Below are 17707 nucleotides of genomic sequence, written 5' to 3'. Positions count from 1 at the left end.
GATCCCAATAGCTCCTGCTGTAGATTTCCCCACTCCGAATTGATTCCCAGCTGATCAGTAGCTGTCTGGCATTGCAAGCTTCCACAGGAAAATTGCCACTCACTTCTTCACTGTCATGCTTTGTCTACACTGCAGGTTTTTTTTCCAGCAGCAGATATGCAAATGAGTGCAATTTGCATATCTTCTGCCAGTCCTTTTTGCGGAAGAGGTTTTGCCGCTAAAAAGCCCCATGTAGATGGGGCCGTTTGTCGGGGAAAAATCTTCTTTCACAAGATCCCTTATTCCTCAAAAAGTGAGGTTTACAGGATCTTGAGAGAAAGGGTTTTCTTCCGTCAAATGGCCCGTCTACACGGGGCTTATTAGCGGCAAAACCTCTTCCGCAAAAAGGACTGGCAGAAGATATGCAAATGAAAGCACAATTTGCATACGTCCCACCGGAAAAAAATGGTCATGTAAACATAGCCTCTGCGTGGGTCTCGTTCTGGTATTCTTGAAATTCAGGCCAGAGAATACAATTTGCAAACTTCCATTAAAGTGGCCTTGCGCATCCGAAAGTTTTTTAGCCACTGCTGGTCAGCCCCTACCCGCATCCCCATGCAGTCCTACCAGTCTGTGCGTGTCCACTGTGTCTAGAGGCTCGAATAGCAGTGCCACATGCCAGTTGCAGAAGTTGTGTTCGTGGCCTTCCAAGATTCAGCCTCATTTCAGCAGATTCTGGATATACTCTGGACGTTCTCCAGCATTAGGTGCGCCATGGTTGAGAGCGTTATCATAATGCTTCGATGCTGCAGGAGATCCACGATGGGTTTCATGCTTATGCTGCAATGGCATCTGCATGGGTAATCAGGGGGGAAAAAAGCACCATAAGACTGTTTGCTGTTGCTTTCAAGCAGAGGCAGAGGGAGGAGACAAGTGCATTATGGGACACTGACATGTACCCAGAATCACCTGCTGCAGTTTGCATCCCAACGTGCACTGGGAGCATAACCCGGACTACAAATGAGCTCAGGCACTAGGAGACTCATGCACTGTGGACAGTTCTCTCAAAATTGATGGTAGCCACCCTACTGGGGACGCACTGCTTTGAACTGCGCCGAATTCTTGTGTACAGTGAGGACATGCACCTTTGACTTTGCAAAATCAGGTGCTTATTAAAAAAAAAAATCGACCTTCATAAATTCAATCTTCTCTCTGTGTCGACGTGGCCACGGGAGCCGCTGCCTCTGGACCTGACGATTTAAAAGGGCCCAGGGGCCGGCCATTGCTCCCTTGGACAACATGAGCCCTGAGCCCTTTAAATCACCGCTGGAGCCCCCGTCAGTGCGCTCCCTGCAGCCCTAGCAGTGCTGAAAAGCTGGCTCAAGGCAGCTAACCCGTAGCCCATCCCTGCCCTTTCCGGGCCTGGCGCAGTCTTCTGTTAGCCCTGAATACACTGCTCCAATACAAACTATTTTATTTTTTAAGAATTTTTAAAGTTTAATGAAAAAAAAAGACCAACTAGAAAGAATCCTTTCCTTTCATTCACATAAAATACCCTGTCTCCTAGTTCTTCTCCGAAGTCCCCATTACATGGTTGTAACTGAAACCGAGTATTTGATTTACTATGTAAAGATGCAGAGCAATGTCATCTTTCCTTCCTGCCTATCCCATATTTGAGGCCCATGCACCAGTCCAAGTTTTCCCTAAAATTGTCCACACACTCCTCAAAACATCCAAGTATCATTTGTTTTTCTTTATTGCTTTGCAGAGAGAAACCATATCCCAACTTTCAAGTAGAAAAATTAAAGAAACATTAACATGACCCAACCGCAAAAATATTTTTTTCCATGAACTGCACCAATCATTTGGAAGTGCAAGTAGTAAAATGAATTGCCAAAAGTATCAACTATATATGTTTTCAATAACTTTTTTCGTTACCTAGTAAAATAGTTCTCTCAAAGTATTGTTAAGCCCCTTTGTGCAATATAAAGGCACAGTCATGCATTGTCTCAGAAGTGATTTAATAGATTTTTTTTTTTTTTTTTTGCAGACGGGGAGGGCATTTTTGCACATATTTTTGAAACACGGCAGACAGAGTCAGTTTGGATTTGTAATAGGCCAGATATTTTCTTCCGAGTAATGATCTTAACTTTTAAAGAATGTTGCTTAGTTAGGAATGCATGTGTGTGTGCGCATGTTTGCATTTTGGCAAGGCAGCAAATAACGTACAATATTTATGTCCCTTGAGAAAAGTGTTCTGCATGTTTGCCAAAACACAGCCCTCTGTGATCCTGGAGCTATTTAAACTGCTCTCTAAAAAACAGAATAGATGGAGAGATTAGGCATATCAGAGGAGAGGGGAGATGGTGGGATGAATATATAACCATTAAAAGACAAAATAGGGAAGTTTAAATGTCTAGGTCAGATTCTGACTTGAGTTAGATCCATGCCATTTTTCTTCAGTGAAATTGTTCCAGATTTACCTAGTTAAGGCCTTGTTTTCTCTGCCAAAAAAAGTGTGTGTATTTGTTTTTTATGATGTTTGCTTGGTGGTTTTTGAGCTACTGCAAGCTAGTTCTCTAAGGGTATGTCTACACGGCGCGGCTATTTCGGGATACCAGAAGTATCCTGAAATAGCTAACCCATGTCTTAACAAGCTGCCCGTTATTTTGAAATATTTTTCAAAATAACGGGTGTGCTATTTTGGCATCCTTGTAACCCTCTTTCCACGAGGGTTAAGGGCGGTCTCAAAATAGTGTGTTATTTCGAAATTTGGTGCAATGTAGACCACCAAATTTCAAAATAGAATCAAAATAAGATACACAATTTGCGCTACGCAAATTACATATCTTCTTTTGGGCTTAGGGTGCTGTGTAGACACATCCTCACTGGAGAGCCTTAATGGAGACAAGTTGCTGTTTTTTCTTTTATTTTTACCTCAGTATAGCTGGGTGCTGACTTTGTTACAGGGTAAAAACTAAACCAAGCCTGGTTCCACTAGGATTTGATTGAGATCGCTCCCTTGCATTATGTTCTTTCGCTGTAAAACAAAACATTTTTTTTTTGGCAGTGAAGACATTACACTGGCCTCTGAGCTGCAGCTAGCCTCGTATATATCCAAGATTGTTATAAGGATACCAGTCTTAGGAAGTCCCAGAGGGGTAGCTGTGTTAGTCTGTAACTTTAAAAATGATGGGTTAATCTCTAAAGTGCCACAGGACTGCAAAAAACGGTTTTGCCCATGCAAGCTCATGATACTGTATATATTTTTGTTAGACTCTAAGGTGCCACGGGACACTTGTTTTTCCATGTTAGGGACTCAACAAACTCAGGCCCTGTGCTCACTAGCAGAAAAAACGGGTTCTTAACACGCATTAGCTGACAGAAATAACACAAGATGTATCCTAGGAAAGACGAGGCCGTTAGTAATTTTCACCCAGGTTAGCATCTGGCTTGTCTCTGGTGTTCCCCTTGACTTGCTTACGCACATGAAAACAACAAACGGCCTTGTCTTCACAAGGATGTTACCTCAAGTTAGTTAGCTCATGGTAACCACTTGTACATAAGCTAACACATTAAGAAAATGCTGCTTTCCCCTACTATGACTCACCCTCCCAAGGGGACCGATTACACAATAGAACAAAGGGGTTTTGCACATTCACTCCCGGATTCTGATTTCACTTTTTCTGGATGGCCTTACTCCAAATCAGCACCAGTGTAACAGACCAGAATCTGTCCTCTCCTGCTTTGTAGCTGTTTCTGCCTCCGCGTGCTGATTTTTGAAGGCACAAGCACAATGCCTTGCTCACACTTCACACTAATCCTTTTTTCACTGAAATCCTAGCACCAAATTTAAGGACCTAACATTTTATTCCGAGAATTTTCCCTCTTCCCCCCTCCCTTCCTTTTTGCTTTATCTCTTCCTTCAATCTTCAGCCTGTCAGGACTTTCACATACCTGTGCCTGACAGCTAGGAAATCAGGGACTTTGATGTTGTAAAGGATATTTTATCTCAGGTGATTCTCACCAGTTCATACATTATTGTGTGCGATATTCAAGGAGTCAGAGTGAGCCCTGGCTTTGTCTGGGGAGATCAGAGCAATTTGCAAGCCTTTCTGAGGAACAAGTTCCAATAAAGGGACTTTAGAGATGAAATCTGTCAGCTCTGTTGAGAACTAGCGCGCCACAAAGCCTTATGATTATCGATAGCTTAAGCATCAGCAGGTACAGAACTAGACAGGGGAATGCAGCTAGCTGTAGCAGGGCGCTGGATTTACTTAGATTCATAGAACCCAAGGCCCGCAGGGACCGTCTGTAACACAGTCCAGTGAACGGCCCCAGAATAATTCCCAGAGCAGAACTTTTTTAGAACAAGACCCCTTCTTGATTTAAAAATTGTCCGCGATGAAGAATCGCCCCTAGCCCTTGCTAAGTTGCTCCAATGGTTCATTCCTCTCTGTTAAAACTTTACACCTTATTTCCTATCCGAAAGGCAGAGAGCACTTTTTCTGCTTGAATTCAGTTTTTACCACAGCTTCCTCTCACACAAACGATTGGGATTCAATTCCACCCAGCGCGGATTCATTTTTGTGTTCAGGAGAGAGGCAGTTTTCTAAAAGTGTGTGGGCGAGAGGGGGTGCACTGATCCCTGAATTGTGACCCTGCCCCTCATCCTGCTACTTCCCCCTAAGGACCTCGCTCTGCACTGCTCCCCCCTACCCCCAAAGCCCAGCATCCAGTCACTTCCCTCCACCGCCTCCCTGCTCAGCGCTCGCCCTTGCGGCCCATACAGACCAGAGGGGCTACCCCTCCCCCTTGTCTTGGTGCTCCTGCTTCAGGATGATAAAACATCTGCGTCAGAGGTTCCCACACTTGTTTTTTTGCTGCACCCTCACCCCTGCCCTTCAGACACTCATGTCTCAGGCCTGGCTGCTTCGGCACTGGGGAAAGAGCAGGATGGTGCTGAGTTTGGAACTTACAAGCCCAGGGGAAGGCAGAGGATGGTCACAATCTCCCCGTGACCAGTGCACGCGGGAAGGAGGCTCGTGCACCTCCGCAGCACTGCCCCTCCCGGCGTGCATCCATGCAAGGTCTCAGGCTGGGGGAGGAGAGAGAGAAGCAGGAGAGGAAAGAAATGAGTTTTTGCCCCGCCACATGGTTCCTATGGGAACTAGCCAGCAGCGGGACGACAGGACAGTGCTGGGCAACCACAGCAAAGCAGAGCTAGAAGGGACCGCAAGAGCTCATCCACTCCAGCCCCTGCTGAGGCAGGACCAAACACACCCAAACTATCCCTGACAGGGGTTTGTCCAACCTGTTCTTGAAAACTTCCAGTGATAGGGATTCCACAACCTTCCCGCGCAGCTAGTCCCAGGGTTAGAAGCGTTCCCCAATATCTCACCTAAAATGTCCTTCTTGCAAGTTAACCTTAGTCTGTCTTCTCTCTTTAACGGACATGGAAAACAATTGATCACCAGTCCCTTTAGAAGGGCCCTTAACATATTGGAAGACTGTTGTGAGGTTCCCCCCGCCCGTCAGTCTGTGTTTCTCCAGACTAATTAGGCTCACTTTAAAAACAACAACAACAACAACAACAAAACCCTTTCCTCCTAGGTCAGGTTCTGTCTCTCTTTCATTATTTGTGTTGCTCTTTTCAGGACCCTCTTCAATTCCTCCACGTCTTTCCGAAAACGTGGTGCCCATAATTGGATACCACACTGCACCTGAGGCCAAACCTGTACTGTGTAGATGAGGACAGTTACATCCCTCCCCCCATGACTTACCCCCAATGATTCCATTCATACACCCCACAATCAGGGACATCCTTAGGATTTATGGGACTTCACACAGGACTATTACAGTGGTGTCCTTATGCCAGACAGCAGCCTGAGGGAGACCGGATAACGAATTTTTTTTGTGTGTGTAAGAGATGTGATTTTATAATCGTCAGCAACACACTAAGGCTATGTCTACACTGGCGGCTTCTTGCATAAGAACAGCTGTTCTTGCACAAAAACTTGCCGGGTGTCTACACTGCACGCGCGTTCTTGCGCAAGTAAATTTACAGTGTAGCGTCGGAAACCAGGGCTTCTTCCGGAAGAGTTATTCCTCTCCCCATGAGGAATAAGCCCTCTTGCGCAAGAGGACAGTATAGACAGACAACATGAATTTCTTGCGCAAGAAACCCCTATGGCGAAAATGGCCATCAGAGCTTTCTTGTGCAAGAGAGCGTCCACACTGCCACGGACGCTCTTGCGCAAAAGCACACGGCAGTGTGGACGCGCTCTTGTGGAAGACTTTTTGCGCAAGAATTCTTCCGTGAAACAGTTCTTGCGCAAGAAGCTGCCAGTGTAGACGTAGCAGCTTTTCGAAGCAAATCCTGACGACTAACAGAGTAAATGCAGAAACGGACAGTCTATAGCTGGGGCTGGCAAACGCCTCTTAAATGGCTTCATTGCCACTGGAACGGCTCTTTCCCAGGTTCAGTGTGGGGCTACTAGCTCTGTCAGGCTGTGCCACTTGTACGTTAACTAGAGCCTCTCTGGAGGAAGCAGAGCCACAGAGGAGGGCTAGGGTGAGGGCTGGGCATTAGGAGACATTAAGGCCCAGCGGTGTCCCACATTTCTGAGTGTCCGACTCAGCTGTCCATTCTGCGTATAGGTCCAGACAACAGCAGCCGGAATGACAGCAGCCTTTTGGCCAGCCCTGGTCACTGGTTCTGATACCAATTGTGTGTTACAGTTCAGGGCCCAATTCTGCTGTCCCCCCCCCCCCCGAAGGCAGGGTCCAGAGGAACCAAGGTAGGACCTTGGATGCTGAGGGGGGAACTGGACTCAAGACCACCACCCTGTGCTTCCCAGGTGAATGCCACATCCCCTAGGCCACTCCAGAACCCATCCTGCCTCCCCACCTTCAGAGGGTCCCTTATCCTGCCTTCCTAATGCAGGATCCAGCTCCATTCCCGGGGTAGCTGGTGTTGCTGCCCTCCCCAGGCAAATGCCCTTTCCCCTAGTCCACTCCAGAATCCACACAACCTCCCTACCTTCAGAGGGTCCTTTATCACGTGTTGGCTATCTGGTCACTCCCAGGATGGGCGGAGGCAGGGAGACAGGTCCTACCCCTCATCCACAGGCCCCGACCTCACGGCCTCCACAGTTCCCAGTTACTGGCCACAGTTCCCAGTTACTGATCCATGGGAACTGCAGGAGCGGTGTCTGCAGGCAAGGACAGCACGTGGTGACTCCCTGTGCTGACTGCCTCAGGGGCTGAAGAGACACGCCAGCCCCCTCCAGGAGCACAGCTACCATTACTCCAGACAGGACTTGGTTCCTCTACAGTCTATTCTGAACTTCTAGCCATGGACAAGGCCACGTCAGGCTGTTGGGGAAGGCAGAGCCTGCCTGTGCTTACTTGTGGTCCAGGGTTCAGGGTTGGGCTTCCGTTCCAGCTCTCGAGCAGGACTGTGGAAGCCGGACAGGAAGCAGTTGTGTGACAGCCCTCTGACTGCTCCTGCGAGCCCTTCAGGGCATTGTTTCGGGTCACTCCGCTGCTGCAATCAAGGCGAAGTCCAAATCGTTCGGCACCCAGCGAGCTAGACGCTGTTTCGACACGCGGTTACCTCTGAAACGTCAGGCTGTTGGGCCGGCCCTGAGTCCATCCTCCGCAACTGCTTCTGACTTGTTTTCCCAAATCTTCCTGCCTTGACTCAGTGTGCACACAGTGATGCAATTCGGGGAGGGGGGACACGGAACTCGTTCGCTCCAGGGCTACATTACCGTGGCCCACCCGTGGCTTGTGGCGGTGGTTCATGCGACGCGCCTCTGTTATGTACGCAGGGCTGAGCGTGCCAGGTCTTGGGCCTACATTTTTGCAGGGGATTGCGCACAAAATTTGATTATTTCAGCCAGCGTTCATGCTAGCGTTCGCCTCAGAGTCATTTAGGAACCCGGGGGGGTGGGGCGGGGGAGGCCAATCTGGTTCCCATTAGCTGGTCGCAGACACGACAGCATTACAGCATTGCTGAGCGGGTGGGCGTTTTCAGTTCAGTCCTTTCTATTGTCCTGGAGATGGCGAATGGGGCACGCTGGGAGCTTCCTCACGTCAGCTCAGCATAAAGACGAAGTGGGAGTCGCTCCCCAGAGGAAGCACCTGCGTTGCTGTTTGTTTGGCCTCTGTGCCGACAGTGCTTCCCAGCCCACGTCCACAGGACAGAGAGAGACTAGCTCTCACTCCACGACCTAGATGAAGGCCGCTGGTGGCCAGGAGGACTCAGCTCCATGCAGGATCAAGCCCGACAGGTTTGCTGTTTGTCTGGCTGGAAGCATCGTGTCTAGCGTGGGCGCTTCTCTCCCCACAGAACTGCCTGGGGGAGGGGAAAAGGGGGCTGGTTTGAGGCCGTCCAGCTTGAGCACGTCCTCCAAATGCCGCAGCTCCTCTGACCTGGCGCCGCTGGCTTTTTAGAACACGTAGAAGTCCAAGGCGCAATGGATACGATCTCCAGCGCTGCATGCCAGAGCCGTTCTGCAACAAATTGGAAAGTGCTCGCAGGTCTCTCTGGGCATCTCCCCTGAACGCCTAGCGCTGGTTTTAACGATCGGGTCTCGGAGCGCTTTGCAAACCGCAATTAATTGCACTGCCCCATCAGTCCTATGAGCTCAGTGGTCCCCAAACAGTGAGGATGCAGAGGAATGGGGGGGGGGCCCAGGCCAGCCCCTGTGGAGATGGGAGGGAGCACCACATGGCCCTGTTCTTTCCCAGCTCCGGCCTCCCAACCTCCCCCTTATCTGTCCTATGTCCCAAGGGTGCCTGGTCTATCCATCACCAAGCTGGCAGTGGCTGTTCCTGGGGGGGAGGGAGGGCTTGAGCCCTCGATGTCTGGCTCGGGAAACGGGTACCTTATCCACTGTGCCACTGGAGTAGCCCCCCACCCTCCCTACATTCTGGGCCCCCCTTACCCATCTTATGTCCCAAGGGTGCCTGTCCATCCATTGCTATGCTCTTGTTGGGTGGGCAGGGCTGGACCCCTCAACCTCTGGCTCACCCAGCTTTCCCCCCCTGACCTCCAACTGTGGCCCAGCATCCTGGCCACCAACCCCAGCCCCACCCCCATCCAGCTCTGCTCCCGGCTCTGGCTCCCGTCCCTGGCTCTGGCCTCAGCCCCGGCTGCAGCCCAGAGCCAGCTATGGCTCTAAAGCTGGCCAAACCCCTGCAGCACCTTCGCCTCTCCCCCTCAGTCCCTGGATTATGGGAGGGGAAGGGGGACGGGGACGTGGCCATGATACAGTATGGGTGGAGGTGTGCCACATATAGAGACTGGGGACCACTGCACTAGCCCTGTTTTAGAGACTGATAAACCACGCTGCAAAGATGCCAAGTGGTTAAGTGAGTGGTCACCCTGTGGCAAAGCCAGGAATGGAAGTGAGATCTCATGCCCAAGGTCCTGGGCTGAGCACTAGCCAGCAGGCTCTCCCCAGTAACCTGGTTATACTCATTTCACAAACGAAAGCTTGGTTTGTGTTTTATTCTCCGCAGCACAGTGCGCCACTGGAGGCCCCTTACAATGAAATTTATCTTTCTTGGTGTAATTATCCAACTGTCTTGCTTTTGCAATTCAGTCTCCACCCATTTTCTAATCTAATTTCTATTGTGTATTGTTTTTCTTTCCCTTAATTACAAGATGAGATCATTGAGGGAGATGGGACTTCGCTACAGACTACATAAACATAAGAACGGCCACACTGGGTCAGACCGACAGTCCATCCAACCCAATATCCTGTCTGCCGACAGTGGCCAATACCAGATGGCTCAGAGGAGGGATCACAACAGGTAATCCTCATGGGATCCCTCCCGTCACCCATTTCCAGACAAACAGAGGCTAGGGACCCCATTCCTATCCATCCTGGCTCATAGCCATTGATGCACCTAACCACCATGAATCCATCTAGTCCTTTTTTGAACCCTGTTAACTGCGCAGAGAGTGAAGAAACACTTTTTGTATTTTAAATCTGCTGCCTGTTCATTTCATTTGGTGACCCCTAGTTCTTATATTGTGGGAATAAGTAAATAGCTGCAGCCAGCTACCCCCATTCTTCTTCCCTTACATCCCCCTCACACATTTTCAGGTGGCCTGGGTGGTCCATATGTGAGGAAAAGCTCCTTCCCTGAGGACCAGGACCTAGAGGTGTTAGCAGTGCTGTCTCAACTAACTCTAAACCGGAGGGATTGCATTCTGCCTACCACAAAACCAAAACCCCTCTGCAATTTCATCTGGGGACAGTGCTATCCTTCACGGCCTGCCCAAACAAAAGCAACATCCTTCAAACTCCAGTGTATGAAGAACCTCGCTAGGTGTAAGGGTTATTCAGGTACTTGGGTGATGTCCCAATTCTGTTCCCCAAATAGGTAGAGGCTGAACTCAAGTGTAGAGTCCATTAAAGAACAGCCACTTTTCACTCCAGAGCGAGCTTCCTTCTAGTGACATGTGACATGATTCCTGACAAAGCACTTGCCGTGGTGTCCAACATGCTAGGCACATGTGGCTATTTGGCTGGGTGAATGTGGCCGGTAGGGTTTAAAAACAAAATTTACATTTTCAGAATAATGTGGCTAGTTCTCTATAGCGCTAGCCGCTACAGCGGTTACTGCTTCAGAACTAGATGGACACCACATGCAGGACTATGTAAATACAACATAGTAGCGGACCCTTGTTAATGCAGCAATATGTTCCAGCTGCAAGGATGACAGGGGATTTTTTTTTTTTTTTGGCTAGAGATATATTGGAGAAATCAGAACAGTTTCTGATCTTGATTACAACAATGTTAATCCAGAGTAATTGCACTGAAGAATATGGAGTTACTCTGGATTAGCACTGGGGTAAATGAATCATAGTCTAACCCAGAGTCTCCAGTCTTCTCCCCACAAAATAATGAAGTTTGAAGATTTAAACATATGCAGTTGTGTTACATATACTATTTCCTGCTTTAGAAAGAAATCTCAGGGGACAGTGACCCTGGAACCACAAGATGGTAGAAAGAATCAGTTTTAATTGAAAAATAAAGACATGTAAGGAACATAAAAAGATGAAAGCATTTTTACTTTGCCAGCTTTAATATGAGCACTATTAGTAGCAGCTGCATTTCAACCCATTTTGCAGATTAACTTGGAGAAGTGCTCTCTGAAACATTATCATTTAATTGCATAGGGTATCCTATAATTTAGGGGGCTGAGCAGGATATAAGAGACTCATTAAAGCAGGACGTTAACCATGGCAGAGAGTAAAATCCATTCCTTTGTTGCAACCAGTTTTGCTGCCCTACAATCACTGTGGTAAATTGTTTGCACAAATTGCAGCAGGAGGACAGAGGGATGGATACAGACAAAAAGAGAGATTGATTCTCAGATGAAAAATAGTTGTTGCAATGAAGATAATTAATCTTGGAAGATATGCACAGTAAGAGCCCCTAGAGCCAAGTGTAACAGGTTGGGACTCACTGACACATCGCCTCCTGCTGGTCTCCTCGGGAATAAACTCTTCAGCCTCAATGCTTTTTGCTGGCCAGCATCTCACCCTCAGTTATCTGTCTCCTGCTGAGATAGTTCAATCCCTGTTCCCTCCTGCCCATTGAGCTCTTCCCTCACAGTACTGCCCTGGGACCCTCCCTCCCAGGGATCCCCAAATCCTCTATACCCACCTTGCCTCAGTGACCCACTGCTGTCATCTCGCCCCTGTCTCTGGGCAAACTGATCTCTGAAATGGCCACTCCTCATAGGCAAGGGGTGTGGACCTGCTGCCTTCTATCCTGACTGTCCCCCTGCAGCCTGAGTACCCTCAGGCCTTGAGAGCAAGGCCCCAGCCTCAGCGTTTGCCCGGCCACAGCTCCCAGCATCAGGTACCTCTCCAGCCTCTTAACAACCAGATCAAGAGCATGTCCTCCTCCACCCCAGGAGCCCTTATTTATACTGCCCCATGTGGGCCTTAATTGGCTGCTAATTGCCTCAGCTGCTGGCTCCACAGGCTCAGCCCTCTCCTCGGGCTGGATTTAACTCTTGTTAGGACAGGGCAGGGCAGATACCCCCTCACACCAAGGAAGAATTCCCCAGCCCATGCACAGCACAGGGCAGCCAGAATTCCCCTCTTGCAAGCCTTGGGCTGTTCTACTTTTGGGGGTGGCAAGGCCCCCAATGCAGCCCGGTATATCAAGGGCCCAAAGCTGCCCTTGTCCTCGTTCCCACTGGGGTGCCGCACAGAACTGGACCTCTGTCTGCCGAAGCTGGTTCTTCGCATTGGGGCTAGCGTGAATGGTGATAGCTACGTGCTAGAAATGTGTCCCTGGGAGTTGCATCACTCGACCAAGGCCACTAACTACTCTTTCCAGTGCTGTCGCGCTGAGGAGCTTCATGCAGGATCGGGGCCCTACTGCAGTGCGCTCTGTATGCCTACCCCGAAAGGCAAGAGAAGAAAAGGTTCTGTTCTAGGTCTTGTCCGGCCTGTTCCTCTTGCTTCTTCGGCAGCATGGTTTCCGTGGTTTGCTCTCTCGTTTCTCACTGTCCTCGCCTCTCCGTGGAAGACCTCCGTTGCACCCGATTGATCTCTTTGGGGTTGGTGGGGAGTCAGTCAGCATTTACAGCTGGAATCAGGCATGAACTATGAACCGCTCTGATGGGTCAGGATCCCTGGCTAATGGCCAAGTGAGCTACTGCAGCGAAGGGCAAGCAAATGGGGAGGGGGAGGAGCTGCAGGCAAAGAGAGTTTCATAAAACTCCTCTTGGTGACTGGAAACGCGTGGCGTAGAAACGCCGCTTGGCACAATATCAGAAGATGCTTAAATCATACATTCCAGGGCTAGAAGGCTCCGGGGCGATCACCTAGTTTAGTGGATTTCAAACCAGGACTGGCTGGTGGAATATCGGGCACTGGGCCACCTTGCTGCAGGGTGGCCAGGTGACCAGTGGGGGTGCTAAGGCAGCTCCCTGCCTGTCCTGGCACCACAGACTGTGCTGCACCACAGAAGCATCTGGCAGCAGGCCTGGCTCCAGGGGGAGGGAGGGAGGGAGTGCACAGGGCTCCCCATACTGCCCCTGCCCTGAGCACTAGCTTTGTACTCCCAGTGGCTAGAAGCCTGCTGCTCGCTGTTTCCGGGGTGCAGCATGGTCTGTGGTGCCAGGAGAGGCAGGAAGCTGCCTTAGCCCCCCCGTTGCACCAAGGGAACTGCTCAAGGTAAGCCCCTCCTGTCACGGCCCTGACTCCCCTCCCAAGCTGGAGCCCCCCCCCCCCCCCCCGCATAAGCCCCAAAGCTCTCATCCTCAGCCCCATCCAGAGCCCACGCTCTAGTCAAGTTACATTGGGTTGCAGCATCAACAGTTTTCTTCAAGTGGGTCATGAGGGGGAAAAAAAGGGTTGAAAACGCTGCTCTAGGCTGACCTCCTGTGTACCACAGACCATAGAACCTCCCCAAAATAATTCCTAGGACAGACCTTCTAGAACAGCATCCCGTCTCAATTTAAAACTAATCAGTGACAGAGACTCCACCCTTGTAAATTGTTCCAATGGTTAATTACTCTCTCTGTTAAAAGTAGAATGCTTTATTTCCTGACTGAATTTGTCTAATCCCAACTCAGAAACATAGAAATGTCTGGCTGAAAGAGACCTCAAGAAGTCACCACCTGAGAGAGGACTAACCCTAGACCATCCCTGAAAGGAGTTTGTCCGACCTGTTTTTAAAAACCTTCAATAACAGGGATTCCACAATCTCCCTTAGAAGCCTATTCCAGAACTTTGCTGCCCTTAGTTTTCCCAATGTCTAACATAAATCTCCCTGGCTGTTGATTAAGCCCATTCTTTCTTGACCTGTCTTCAGTGGACATGGAGACAAAAAGTCATAGTCCTCTTCAGAACAGCCACTAACATATTTGATGACTATTATCACATCCTCCCTCAGTTTTCTCTTCTCAAGCCTAAACACGCCTTGGGTTTGTAGCCTGTCCTCCTAGGTCAGATTTTCTACGCTTCAATCATTTTTGTTGCTCTGCTCTGGCCTCTCTCCCCATTTCTCCACATCTGTCCTCGAGGGTGACCACCAAAATTGGACCCAAAGCTTCAGTTGAGGCCTAACCAGTGCTGAGCAGAGCAATTACCTCCAGTGTCTCATATTTCAGCCACTGGGCTATGTCATGCCTTTCTCTGCTAAAAAGGGGCAAGGTCAGAGCGAACGCTTCTTTTATTACAACAAGTAGCCCCGTGGCACCTTAGAGACTAACAAAAATATATAGTCTCACAAGCTTTCGTGGGTAAGACGCACTTCATCAGCTGAGAAAGCTCATGAGACTATAGCTATATATTTCTGTTAGTCTCCAAGGTGCCACAGGACGACGCGTTGTTTTTAAAGTTACAGACTAACATGGCGACCCCTCTGAGACGTCTTTTATTATAAAGCTACAGTGAAGGAGCCTAAATTCTGACCTTTTACATCCCCACTACAGTTGATTAAATTAAACTAGTGTGAGAGGAGAATTAGGCCCATAGGGTTCAAACCTAAACTGCCTTTTGTGGGGAAGTAAGATCCAAACACCCCTTAAAAATGATGTGGCACTGCCCCCATTCACTACAGAGCCCCAAACCATTTCAGCATAAACCTCATTGGGAGAATGGGCCACTTGGTCCGTGCTGTGCAATATTCCACAGACCATTCCCACAGATCACTGGACCTCAGTGCCAGGGTGTTAGAGGTGTATGCTGGGAAAGTGCATCCCTGTTGCCAGCTCTCACAATTCAATAGCAAGTTTCACAACTATTATTTTTTTTTCTTAAAGCGCCAGCTCCTGGAGTCATGGGATCATACACAATTCTTAGCTACCATGAAAAACCCCCTCCCCCGATTCTAACATTCATAGAAGCTTACAAGATGACTCCCAGGAGCGGATGAGGATTTTGCGGGGCCCAGGGCAGCACAATTTCGCAGGGCCCCCCTTTTGACACGGCACATGGGCCGTGGTGCCACAGCGCAGGCGCGGGGCTTCTTGAAGCGCGGGGCCCAGGGCAGCCGCCCCACTCCCCCTGCCCTATATCTGCCACTGATGACTCCTATAGGATCAAGAGAAAAAGAAAAGAAGAGCAAAGCAACATTCATCTCATAATTTTGGGGGTCCAGTCCTTCACCCAAGGCTATCTGTGTCCCTTGCAAAGCTCTTTCCTCACAGGCTCAAGATTGGGTCGGTAACATAGAAAAAGCACTTAGAGACCAAATGAAAAGCATGACTCACACAGCCTGTAATTCCTTTCTGCAGATCCTGGAGGAGAGTATTTCATTTGGCAAACAAGTCTGACTTACAGAACCTGTCCCTAATCGCATTAAGAGCTCTGAACTGTAACACATTTGTAACTCCAGGTGATTTTGTTCTGTCTTTTTGGACTGCGACCAGGCATAAAATGCCCTTTTGATAGATTTTGGATCCAACCAAAATTGAGGAGAATCAGATGTCAGTAAGTACGTTCCAGTTTGATCTTTACCCAGGGGTATCACAATATGCTTCAGCTACAAATTGTGTAGAGATTTGCTTTTAAACCATGGGTTCTTTTTTCACATTAAGCACATTTCTCCTTGCAGTTGTCATGCATCCTTTGTGGTGCATGTGATGCAGAGGCGAGGTGGAAGCACACCCTATGTTCTGCTTTAGCATTGAATTTGTGAGGATGGGAGGTCGTGTCTAGGAGATAGAGAGATAGATCCATACTCCTCGGATACATGGGTGTATCTTCCATTGCCTTTCCATTAGGTTCTTATGTAGCTTTCAAAAATGTCACCCCCGCTTTAAACAAGGCAAACGAAGATGCTCTCTGCACTCCATCTGGGAGCCTACAAATCTGATCTTGCAAGATGCAGGGCTCACCCCCAAAATACTTCATCACCCATCCAAGTCATATGCCCAACATCTTCCGGGATGGGGCCCTGCTAGGAAATTTCACACCTTGACTTTACCAGTGCTTCTGCCCTGGCTACCGAAGGTGGAACTCTAATAGGACTATCAATAGCAGGGAAGGAGGTCCATGCAGATATGTCCATCACCCCAAAATCAGAAAGGGTTCATTTTGTTTTATATTTACAACTTCCAAAACCCTGCCCTTTTAGTTACTAGCACAAAAATCCAACTTCTCTTTCCTGAGGAAATCTGATGAGGGAAACGTAAGCATTAAACGGTGTGTGTGTGTGTGTGTGTGTGAAATGTAAGAATTAAACGGTGTGTGTGTGTGTGTGTGTGTGTGTGAAATGTAAGCATTAAATGGGGTTTGTGTGTATGTAAAATGTAAGCATTAAACGGTGTGTGTGTGTGTGTGTGTGTGTGTGAAATGTAAGCATTAAATGGGGTTTGTGTGTGTGTGAAATGTAAGCATTAAACGGTGTGTGTGTGTGTGTGTGTGAAATGTAAGCATTAAACGGGGTGTGTGTGTGTGTGTGTGTGTGTGTGTGAAATGTAAGCATTAAACGGGGTGTGTGTGTGTGTGTGTGTGTGTGTGAAATGTAAGCATTAAACGGTGTGTGTGTGTGTGTGTGTGTGTGTGTGTGAAATGTAAGCATTAAACGGTGTGTGTGTGTGTTTGTGTGTGTGTGTGTGGTCCTTACTGATGTTAAGGGCAGTTCCACAGCCAATAGCCCATAGGAAACTTTGTAAGCTGTGCCCCATAACCCTAGGTGGGAGGAATTTGCATTGCTCAAGTAGAACCCCCTAAATGACAGGACTTCACAATTGAAATCCTCAACTTCAACCTCATGCCTGGGTGCCATCATAAGACTGATACTATAAACAATTTATGGCCGGGGCTTGAATGCTCAGAAATGTGAATTTTCTCATTGCTGACAGATTTATCGTTTTCCACCAAGAGGAAAACTGAAGCAAGAATGAAGCAGCATCACTTCGCTGGGGCCAGAGCTCTGGAAAGAGGCAGCAATAGGAAAAAAAAAATTCCTGTGCTGTATATTGCAAGGTCTCCTTGCATGGGCATCATACCCAATTCATCGTACACAAGATACAAGTGAAGTCTTTGAGGGTGGGGTTGATCTATCCAACCTTGTCTGCCCCACCGCTCTGCCTCACGAAGGAGCACAGAAAGGAAGGCAGTTTTGGGACATCTGACATATGGGTTCATTCCTCCCTCCCTTCTCCCCATGGGGAATCCATGCCTGACTGATCATAACGCCCCCCTCTGGCTTCCACATCTATAAATCTCCATTGCCCAGGCAGGCATTGTGCGTTCTACGGTTCCACCAAAGAGCTCATCTATGTCACTAATTACACACACGTGTGAGCATGCATGCACGCAGTTAATCTAAAGAGCCAGGGTAGCAGAAAGAGCATGGTAGTGGAGAAGTGAATTCATGTTCCAGAGACACTCCAACAAAGGGGAAAAGAGCGCAGCACATGAATAAACTTAAGTAAAACCAAACAGCTCCCTATTTTGTCTTTCTATCCTTTTCCCACAGGATTCAAAAATTTTTAGGTCCTGGGAAGGCAATGGTTAGGGCCCCAAGGCATATAATGTGTCCCCTTCACAGTGTTTCCACAATCCGAGAACTTGCATACCTGTGCAAATATAACTCGCGAAACCAGTGCAGTTAATCTGCATGTACTGTTTAGCAACGGAAGCAATCAGAATCAGTCCGGTATGAAGGCCAGAGCACACATTACTTCTGACCCATGATCTTAGAGACATTTAAAAACCCTAGGATAGAAGGCC

At 48.6% G+C, this 17707-nt stretch overlaps 1 long non-coding RNA gene across 1 annotated transcript in view; it reads right to left on the bottom strand.

Moving 5' to 3' along the window:
• Positions 1-407: 407 nt before the first annotated feature.
• The window catches only part of LOC112546827 (uncharacterized), a 104132-nt gene continuing 86832 nt past the window's right edge, over positions 408-17707 (bottom strand). The window contains exon 3 of the long non-coding RNA XR_012895705.2: positions 408-831. This is a non-coding gene — a long non-coding RNA (uncharacterized LOC112546827). The remainder of the gene's footprint in view (positions 832-17707) is intronic.

Source organism: Pelodiscus sinensis, chromosome 14, assembly GCF_052426305.1.
Source record: "Pelodiscus sinensis isolate ZL-2025 chromosome 14, ASM5242630v1, whole genome shotgun sequence".
Taxonomy (NCBI): domain Eukaryota; kingdom Metazoa; phylum Chordata; order Testudines; family Trionychidae; genus Pelodiscus; species Pelodiscus sinensis.
This window is presented reverse-complemented; position numbering and strand designations above follow the sequence as displayed.